This window comes from Rhinoraja longicauda, chromosome 24 (assembly GCF_053455715.1).
Source record: "Rhinoraja longicauda isolate Sanriku21f chromosome 24, sRhiLon1.1, whole genome shotgun sequence".
NCBI classification, from domain to species: Eukaryota; Metazoa; Chordata; class Chondrichthyes; order Rajiformes; family Arhynchobatidae; genus Rhinoraja; species Rhinoraja longicauda.
In genome coordinates, this window is record NC_135976.1 from 19,733,578 (window position 1) to 19,742,675 (window position 9,098).

The 9,098-nt window shown below is 63.4% G+C and overlaps 1 protein-coding gene across 2 annotated transcripts in view; it reads left to right on the forward strand.

The window, feature by feature from the left end:
* Window positions 1-6,002: 6,002 nt before the first annotated feature.
* The window catches only part of ppox (protoporphyrinogen oxidase), a 30,982-nt gene continuing 27,886 nt past the window's right edge, over window positions 6,003-9,098 (forward strand). For both annotated transcript variants that reach the window (XM_078420753.1, XM_078420756.1), the window contains exon 1: window positions 6,003-6,107. The gene's annotated coding sequence lies outside the window, so the exon portion shown is untranslated. The remainder of the gene's footprint in view (window positions 6,108-9,098) is intronic.

Sequence of the window (9,098 nt, forward strand, 5' to 3'; positions counted from 1 at the left end):
AGTGCAACGACGGACCGATCCACACTGTATCTCTAAAGTAAACTAATCCTCCAGTCACAATAATGCTCTTTCACGGCAACCCTCCAACTTCCATGTAATCCAGTTCTATGTTCTGGGAAAGAGAGGGCACTCTGGGGTAAAAGGTTCTGGCTGTCTGCCCTATCATTTTATATGCTTCAATGAGCTCTTCCCTTAACCTGCCTTTCATTCCAGAGAAAACAATCCAAGTCTATGCGTCCATGACACTGTGAATCTGTGCATCTTAATCTTCTGGATCAGAATAAACATTCCCCCACACCTGCACACACTGACATCACTTCAAAAGCAGTGGTCCATCACCTGGACTCTGAAATCACACTAAAGCAGTGTTTCATAGCACCAGTGTTTTCACACAGAAAGCACCAAAAGAGGCATCATCCCTCGCACTCGGGCTCACGAACATTCAAGTCACAATTATCAGAGCATTCACTTACACCTAGCCAGTCTTGCCCTCGCTCACTCTCTCACTCTCTCTCTCTCTTTCTCACACACACACACACACACACACACACACACACACACACACACACACACACACACACACACACACACACACACACACACACACACACACACACACACACACACACACACACACACACACACACACACACACACACACACACACACACACAGATATCACTATTAACAGAGGGTTCCCTCACACCCAGCTTCACACACACACTAACTTGACCATTAAAGGAGGTTTCTCTCACACCCAGTGTTTCAGGTGCCACATTCTGATGGGGCCATTGTGAGTTGATGGTTCTTGGTGTAGTTTGGCACTCTGTTTAGTTGCTGACCTGCCGTTGCTGGTGTGGTTTCAGACTGCCGTACAGGACGTATTTTGGAGGCGTTTCTGCCATGACACCCGAGCAGTACCTGCGAATGAACGGATTCCCCAACGAATACTGGGGCTGGGGGGGTGAGGATGATGATATCGCTACCAGGTAATCCCCAGCTGACCACTCACCCCGACCCTCCACACATCCCAGCCTGGGACCCAGAGATCTGTTATGCTGTAAACCCCTAACCTCTCCATACATCCCAGCCTGTGACTCGGTCTCAGAGATCTGTTATTCTGTAAAACTCCAGCCCCTTCCAATACATCTCAGCCTGGGATTCACTCTCAGAGATCTGTTATTCTCTATATAAACCCCAGCCCCCTCCATTACATCCCAGCCTGTGACGCACGCGAATATCTGTTATTCTGAATATTAACTGCAAAACCCTGGCTTAGATCCCAGCCTGTAACTCACTCTCAGAGATCTGTTATTCTAGATATAAACCCCAAATACACTCAATCAGATCCCAGGCTGGAACTCATTCCTGGGGATCTGTAATTCTTTGTATAAACTCCAGACCCCTGGATTTATATCCTAGCCTGTAACCTGCCCCCTGGGGTCTGTTATTCCCTATTTTAACCCCCAAACCTAGTGATAAGATCCCAACATGTAGCCCACACCCAAATATCTGCTTGAATGTGTTATTCCACATGGGACATTGTGAGGGCATGAAAGAAAGTGAGTTTGTGTGTGTGTGTGTGTGAGAGAGAGAGAGAGAGAGAGAGTGATCAAGAGGGAATGTTAAAATAAGGAGAGAGGGAGAGTGAGTCACTGAGTTTTTCCTTGTCAATTGTACCTGTTGTTTTCCGTCTTGCCTGATGTATCTCTCATTTTACATTCTCTCTCCCAATCCCACACTTTTTCCCCATTCCCCAGTCACGTTTCTGTTCCAGGAACTCCGACATTTCAAGGTGAGTGCAACACTGTCCTTCAGTAACCTCTCCCTCCAGCATCCTGTGTCACTGCCAATGTTCAGTAACCTGTCCCTCCAGCCAATGTTAATCCAGCTCCCAGACTGTCTCGGTAAGCCTCTCCCTCCAGCATCCTGTGTCACTGACTGTATCCCAGCCAATGTTAATCCAGCTCCCCAGACTGTCTCGGTAAGCCCTCTCCCTCCAGCATCCTGTGTCACTGACTGTATCCCAGCCAATGTTAATCCAGCTCCCCAGACTGTCTTGTAAGCCCTCTCCCTCCAGCATCCTGTGTCACTGACTGTATCCCAGCCAATGTTAATCCAGCTCCCCCAGACTGTCTCGGTAAGCCCTCTCCCTCCAGCATCCTGTGTCACAGACTGTTTCCTCTGACTTTCTTTATCTACACTGATGTGAAGTCAACCCTCTCATGCTGTCCCTCAGTAACCCCTCTTCCCAGACCCTGTGTCACTGACTGCCTTTACTAATGTTCATTCAGCTTGCTCTCTTACACTGGCCCTCAATGATGCCTCTCCACCAGCGCCCTGTCACTGAATGTATATCCATCCATGTTAACCAGGCTCTCTCACACTGGCCCTTGGTACCCTTTTCCTCTTGTGCCCTGTATCACTGAATGTATCCCTACAGATATTAATCCAGATCCTTCATACAATCTCGCAGTAACCCATCTAACCCAGTGCCCTGTGTTACTGACTGTATCTCCATTGATGTGAATCCAGCTTCCTCACACTGTCCCTCAGTAATTCCACTGTCCTAACCCTGTTGATATTAAAGTTTCCGTATGTATTATTATTTCTCCTTGCCCCTGCCAGCCTTTTGGACCCTATTATCACTCCTGGTATTTTCCCTATCAAACCTGCCCATACCCACATCCTACATTCTTTCCCAACCTCACTGTTACTACCTAAGAACATTTCCTCCCTTTACTCGCTCTTTCATATGTTGCTCCCCCACCCCTCTCTCTGCCCCCTCCCCTCTCTGCCCCCTCCCCTCTCTGCCCCCCTCCCCCTCTCTGCCCCCTCCCCTCTCTGCCCCCTCCCCTCTCTGCCCCCTCCCCTCTCTGCCCCCTCCCCCCCTCTCTGCCCCCTCCCCCCTCTCTGCCCCCTCCCCCCTCTCTGCCCCTCCCCCCTCTCTGCCCCCACCCCCCTCTCTTGCCCCCACCCCTCTCTCTGCCCCCTCCCCTCTCTGCCCCCTCCCCTCTCTGCCCCTCCCCTCTCTGCCCCCTCCCCCTCTCTGCCCCTCCCCTCTCTGCCCCCTCCCCTCTCTGCCCCCTCCCCTCTCTGCCCCCCTCCCCTCTCTGCCCCCTCCCCTCTCTGCCCCCTCCCCTCTCTGCCCCCTCCCCTCTCTCTGCCCCCTCCCCTCTCTCTGCCCCCTCCCCTCTCTCTGCCCCCTCCCCTCTCTCTGCCCCCCTCCCCTCTCTCTGCCCCCTCCCCTCTCTCTGCCCCCTCCCCTCTCTCTGCCCCCTCCCCTCTCTCTGCCCCCTCCCTCTCTCTGCCCCCTCCCCTCTCTCTGCCCCCTCCCCTCTCTCTGCCCCCTCCCCTCTCTCTGCCCCCTCCCCTCTCTCTGCCCCCCTCCCCTCTCTCTGCCCCCTCCCCTCTCTCTGCCCCCCTCCCCTCTCTCTGCCCCCTCCCCTCTCTCTGCCCCCTCCCCTCTCTCTGCCCCCTCCCCTCTCTCTGCCCCCTCCCCTCTCTCTGCCCCTCCCCTCTCTCTGCCCCCTCCCCTCTCTCTGCCCCCTCCCCTCTCTCTGCCCCCTCCCCTCTCTCTGCCCCCTCCCCTCTCTCTGCCCCCTCCCCTCTCTGCCCCCTCCCCTCTCTGCCCCCTCCCCTCTCTGCCCCCTCCCCTCTCTCTGCCCCCTCCCCTCTCTCTGCCCCCTCCCCTCTCTCTGCCCCCTCCCCTCTCTCTGCCCCCTCCCCTCTCTCTGCCCCCTCCCCTCTCTCTGCCCCCTCCCCTCTCTCTGCCCCCTCCCCTCTCTCTGCCCCCTCCCCTCTCTCTGCCCCTCCCCTCTCTCTGCCCCCTCCCCTCTCTCTGCCCCCTCCCCTCTCTCTGCCCCCTCCCCTCTCTCTGCCCCCTCCCCTCTCTCTGCCCCCTCCCCTCTCTCTGCCCCATCCCCTCTCTGCCCCCCTCCCCTCTCTGCCCCCTCCCCTCTCTGCCCCCTCCCCTCTCTGCCCCCTCCCCTCTCTGCCCCCTCCCCTCTCTGCCCCCCCTCCCCTCTCTCTGCCCCCTCCCCTCTCTCTGCCCCCTCCCCTCTCTCTGCCCCCTCCCCTGCTCTCTGCCCCCTCCCCTCTCTCTGCCCCCTCCCCTCTCTCTGCCCCCCTCCCCTCTCTCTGCCCCCTCCCCTCTCTCTGCCCCCTCCCCTCTCTCTGCCCCCTCCCCTCTCTCTGCCCCCTCCCCTCTCTCTGCCCCCTCCCCTCTCTCTGCCCCCTCCCCTCTCTCTGCCCCCTCCCCTCTCTCTGCCCCCTCCCCTCTCTCTGCCCCCTCCCCTCTCTCTGCCCCCTCCCCTCTCTCTGCCCCCTCCCCTCTCTCTGCCCCCCTCCCCTCTCTCTGCCCCCTCCCCTCTCTCTGCCCCCTCCCCTCTGCCCCCTCCCCTCTCTGCCCCCTCCCCTCTCTGCCCCCTCCCCTCTCTGCCCCCTCCCCTCTCTGCCCCCTCCCCTCTCTGCCCCTCTCTGCCCCCTCCCCTCTCTGCCCCCTCCCCTCTCTGCCCCTCCCCTCTCTGCCCCCTCCCCTCTCTGCCACCTCCCCTCTCTGCCCCCTCCCCTCTCTCTGCCCCCTCCCCTCTCTCTGCCCCCTCCCCTCTCTCTGCCCCCTCCCCTCTCTCTGCCCCCTCCCCTCTCTCTGCCCCCTCCCCTCTCTCTGCCCCCCTCCCCTCTCTCTGCCCCCTCCCCTCTCTGCCCCCCTCCCCTCTCTCTGCCCCCTCCCCTCTCTCTGCCCCTCTCTCTGCCCCCTCCCCCTCTCCTCTGCCCCCTCCCCTCTCTCTGCCCCCTCCCCTCTCTCTGCCCCCTCCCCTCTCTCTGCCCCCTCCCCTCTCTCTGCCCCCTCCCCTCTCTCTGCCCCCTCCCCTCTCTCTGCCCCCCTCCCCTCTCTCTGCCCCCACCCCTCTCTCTGCCCCCACCCCCTGCCCCCTTCTCACTCCTCCCTCTCTCAGCCCCCCCCCTCTCTCAGCCCCCCCTTGCCATTTGCCCAACCCTGGTTTGCTCCCCCTCTCATTCCCCGCTCCCCTCGCCCTTCCCTCGCTCTTGCTCCCCTCTCTCACCTCCCCTCTCTCACTCCACCCTCTCACTCCCCCCGCTCGCCCCCCCCGCTCGCTCCCCCCCCGCTCGCTCCCCCCCCGCTCGCTCCCCCCCGCTCGCTCCCCCCCCCGCTCGCTCCCCCCCCGCTCGCTCCCCCCCCGCTCGCTCCCCCCCCTGCTCGCTCACCCCCACTCGCTCCTCCCCCCTGCGCGCTCCCCCCTGCACGCTCCCCCTGCTCGCTCCCCCACTCCCCTCTTGAGGCCCTTTAATTCCCTGTCACTCTCACTCCCCCTCCCTCCTTCCCCCCCCACCCCTCCTCCTCCTTTCTCCCTCCCTTTCGCCCCTCTTTCTGCTACACTCTTTCTGTGCCCTCTCTACCTCCCCATCTCATTCCCCTCTTTCTGTGCCCTCTCTACCTCCCCATCTCATTCCCCTCTTTCTGTGCCTCTCTACCTCCCCATCTCATTCCCCCTACCTCTTCTTGTCTCCCAATCACCCCACTCCCTTTGTTACACTATCTTTTATATCTCTGTGTCCCTCTCCTCCCCTTCCCTCTCTCGGGCCATCCTCTCTCCCCTTTCTTTCACTCACTTTTCCTACTCCACCTCTCAGTCCAATATGTACTTTGCTCTCTTTTTCTGTTTCCCCATTGTCTTTCTATGGGGACATCCAGTGTCTTTCTGTTTATGTCAACACCTCTCATTCTGTCCAACTCAGCCCATCCTTGTCTTATTTTCTTGGTCTCTCTCTCACTAAATCCCTCCCCATCTCATGAACTCTCCTCTTCTCTCAACCTTAGCTGCCTCCCTCTGCTTAACTTAATGACTCTGCATCTCTCTCTCTCTCTCTCTCTCTCTCTCTCTCTCTCTCTCTCTCTCACACATATTTCTGTGCATCCTCTCTCTCCCCTTCCACCTGCCCACTGTGTGGCTCACCCTACCCTCCGCTTTGCTTCGCAGGCTCCAGCTGGCTGGAATGACAATCTCTCGCCCCTCTCTCTCGGTGGGCCGCTACAAGATGATCAAACACAACTCGGACCAGGGAAACAAGCAGAACCCAAGGAGGTGTGTGGGCGGGAGGAGAGGGCCGGGGGGGGGGGGGGGCTTCCTGTGTGTTGGATGGGGGTGAACCTAGGAAGGGGTGGAGGGACCTTCCTGTGTCTTTGATGAGGGGAAGAGAGGGGATTGTGTGGGGGTATATCCCCTGTGTGTTGAATGGGTGGAGGAATGAAAGGACAGCGAGGTACCTTCCTGTGGGTGGGGCCTGGGGTGAGGTACTGGAGTGTGTTGGATGTATGGGGGTGAAGGGCAGAGGGTGGGGTGGGTGGGGGCTTGCGCAGGGCGGGGGGGGGGGCTGTGAGATGAGGTGTGGGGGCGAGGGGGGTAGATTGCCAGCGATGGGGTGGGTCCGCCCTCCATTGCTCTATGGAGGTGTACAGCCGTGTGCAAGCTTCGTCCTGGAGGGGTTGGGGATGGGTGGGTACAGCCCCTGGGGTGGGGGGTGTACAGCCCCTGGGGTGGGGGGTGTACAGCCCCTGGGGTGGGGGGTGTACAGCCCCTGGGGTGGGGGGTGTACAGCCCCTGGGGTGGGGGGTGTACAGCCCCTGGGGTGGGGGGTGTACAGCCCCTGGGGTGGGGGGTGTACAGCCCCTGGGGTGGGGGGTGTACAGCCCCTGGGGTGGGGGGTGTACAGCAGTTCATTCATTCATGGACATTCTTTGTTTCCCTCCCACCACTCCCTCCCTCTGTTCCCTCACACCTTTCTTCCTTCATTTCTCTCTTGTTCCCGATATTTATTTCTATTTCTATTTCACATCTATTTCTTCCATCCTTTCCCTCTAACCCTTTTCTCCCATTCTCCATCCATTCCATCCATCTATATCTACCTTCGCTCTCTATCACTTTCATTCCCCTTACCTACCTGCATGCTCTTTCACATTCCATTTATCTGCATTTTCCCCCTCTCTTGCCCCACCTCCCCCTCTCTGGCCCCCTCACCCCCTCTCTGGCCCCCTCTCTGGCCCCCTCTCTGGCCCCCTCTCTGGCCCCCTCTCTGGCCCCCTCTCTGGCCCCCTCTCTCTGGCCCCCTCTCTCTGGCCCCCTCTCTCTGGCCCCCTCTCTCTCCCCCCCCTCTCTCCCCCCCCTCTCTCCCCCCCTCTCTCCCCCCCTCTCTCCCCCCCACACCTCCCCCCCCTCACCCCCCCCACCCCCTCTCCCCCCCCACCTCCCCCCCCTCTCACCCCCCCACACACCCCCCACACTCCCCCCCCTCACCCACCCCCCCCCTCTCTCCCCCCCTCCCCCCCTCACTCCCCCACACCCCCCCTCACTCCCCCCCCCTCTCCCCCCACACCCCCCCACACTCCCCCCCCCACTCACCCCCCCCTCTCCCCCCCCCTCTCCCCCCCACTCTCCCCACACACCCCCCCACTCCCCCCCCCCTCTCTCCCCCCCCTCTCCCCCCTCACTCCCCCCTCTCTCCCCCCCCTCTCTCCCCCCCCCTCTCCCCCCCCTCTCCCCCCCCTCTCTCCCCCCCCCCACTCCCCCCCCCTCTCCCCCCCCTCTCTCCCCCCCTCCCCCCCTCACCTCCCCCCCACTCTCCCCCCACTCCCCCCCTCACCCCCCCTCTCCCCCCCCCTCTCTCCCCCCCCTCTCTCCCCCCCTCTCTCCCCCCCTCTCTCCCCCCCCTCTCCCCCTCTCCCCCCCCCTCTCCCCCCCCCTCCCCCCCTCTCCCCCCCCTCCCCCCCCCCTCTCCCCCCCCCTCTCCCCCCCCCCCTCCCCCCTCCCCCCCTCTCTCCCCCCCTCACCCCCCCCTCTCCCCCCCTCTCCCCCCCCTCTCTCCCCCCCCTCTCTCCCCCCCCTCTTCCCCCCCTCTCTCCCCCCCCTCTCTCCCCCCCCTCTCTCCCCCCCCCTCTCTCCCCCCCTCTCTCCCCCCCCTCTCTCCCCCCCTCCTCTCCCCCCCTCTCTCCCCCCCCCCTCTCTCCCCCCCCTCTCTCCCCCCCCTCTCTCCCCCCCCTCTCTCCCCCCCCTCTCTCCCCCCCTCTCTCCCCCCCCCTCTCCCCCCCCCTCTCTCCCCCCCTCTCTCCCCCCCCTCTCTCCCCCCCCTCCTCCCCCCCTCTCTCCCCCCCCTCTCTCCCCCCCCTCTCTCCCCCCCCCTCTCTCCCCCCCCTCTCTCCCCCCCCCTCTCTCCCCCCCCTCTCTCCCCCCCCCTCTCTCCCCCCCTCTCTCCCCCCCTCTCTCCCCCCCCTCTCTCCCCCCCCCTCTCTCCCCCCCCCTCTCTCCCCCCCCTCTCTCCCCCCCCTCTCTCCCCCCCCTCTCTCCCCCCCTCTCTCCCCCCCCCTCTCTCTCCCCCCCCTCTCTCCCCCCCCCCCCTCTCTCCCCCCCCCCTCTCCCCCCCCCCTCTCCCCCCCCCTCTCTCCCCCCCCTCTCTCCCCCCCCCTCTCTCCCCCCCCCTCTCTCCCCCCCCTCTCTCCCCCCCCTCTCTCCCCCCCCTCTCTCCCCCCCCTCTCTCCCCCCCCTCTCTCCCCCCCCCTCTCTCCCCCCCCTCTCTCCCCCCCCCTCTCTCCCCCCCCCTCTCTCCCCCCCCCCCTCTCTCCCCCCCCCTCTCTCCCCCCCCCCTCTCTCCCCCCCCTCTCTCCCCCCCCCTCTCTCCCCCCCCCTCTCTCCCCCCCCCTCTCTCCCCCCCTCTCTCCCCCCCCTCTCTCCCCCCCCTCTCTCCCCCCCCCTCTCTCTCCCCCCCCCTCTCTCCCCCCCCCTCTCTCCCCCCCCCTCTCTCCCCCCCCCCTCTCTCCCCCCCCCTCTCTCCCCCCCCCTCTCTCCCCCCCCCTCTCTCCCCCCCCTCTCTCCCCCCCCCTCTCTCCCCCCCCCCTCTCTCCCCCCCCCCTCTCTCCCCCCCCCTCTCTCCCCCCCCCCTCCTCTCCCCCCCCCTCTCTCCCCCCCCCTCTCTCCCCCCCCTCTCTCCCCCCCCTCTCTCCCCCCCCCTCTCTCTCCCCCCCTCTCTCCCCCCCTCTCTCCCCCTCTCTCCCCCCCTCTCTCCCCCCCCTCTCTCCCCCCCCC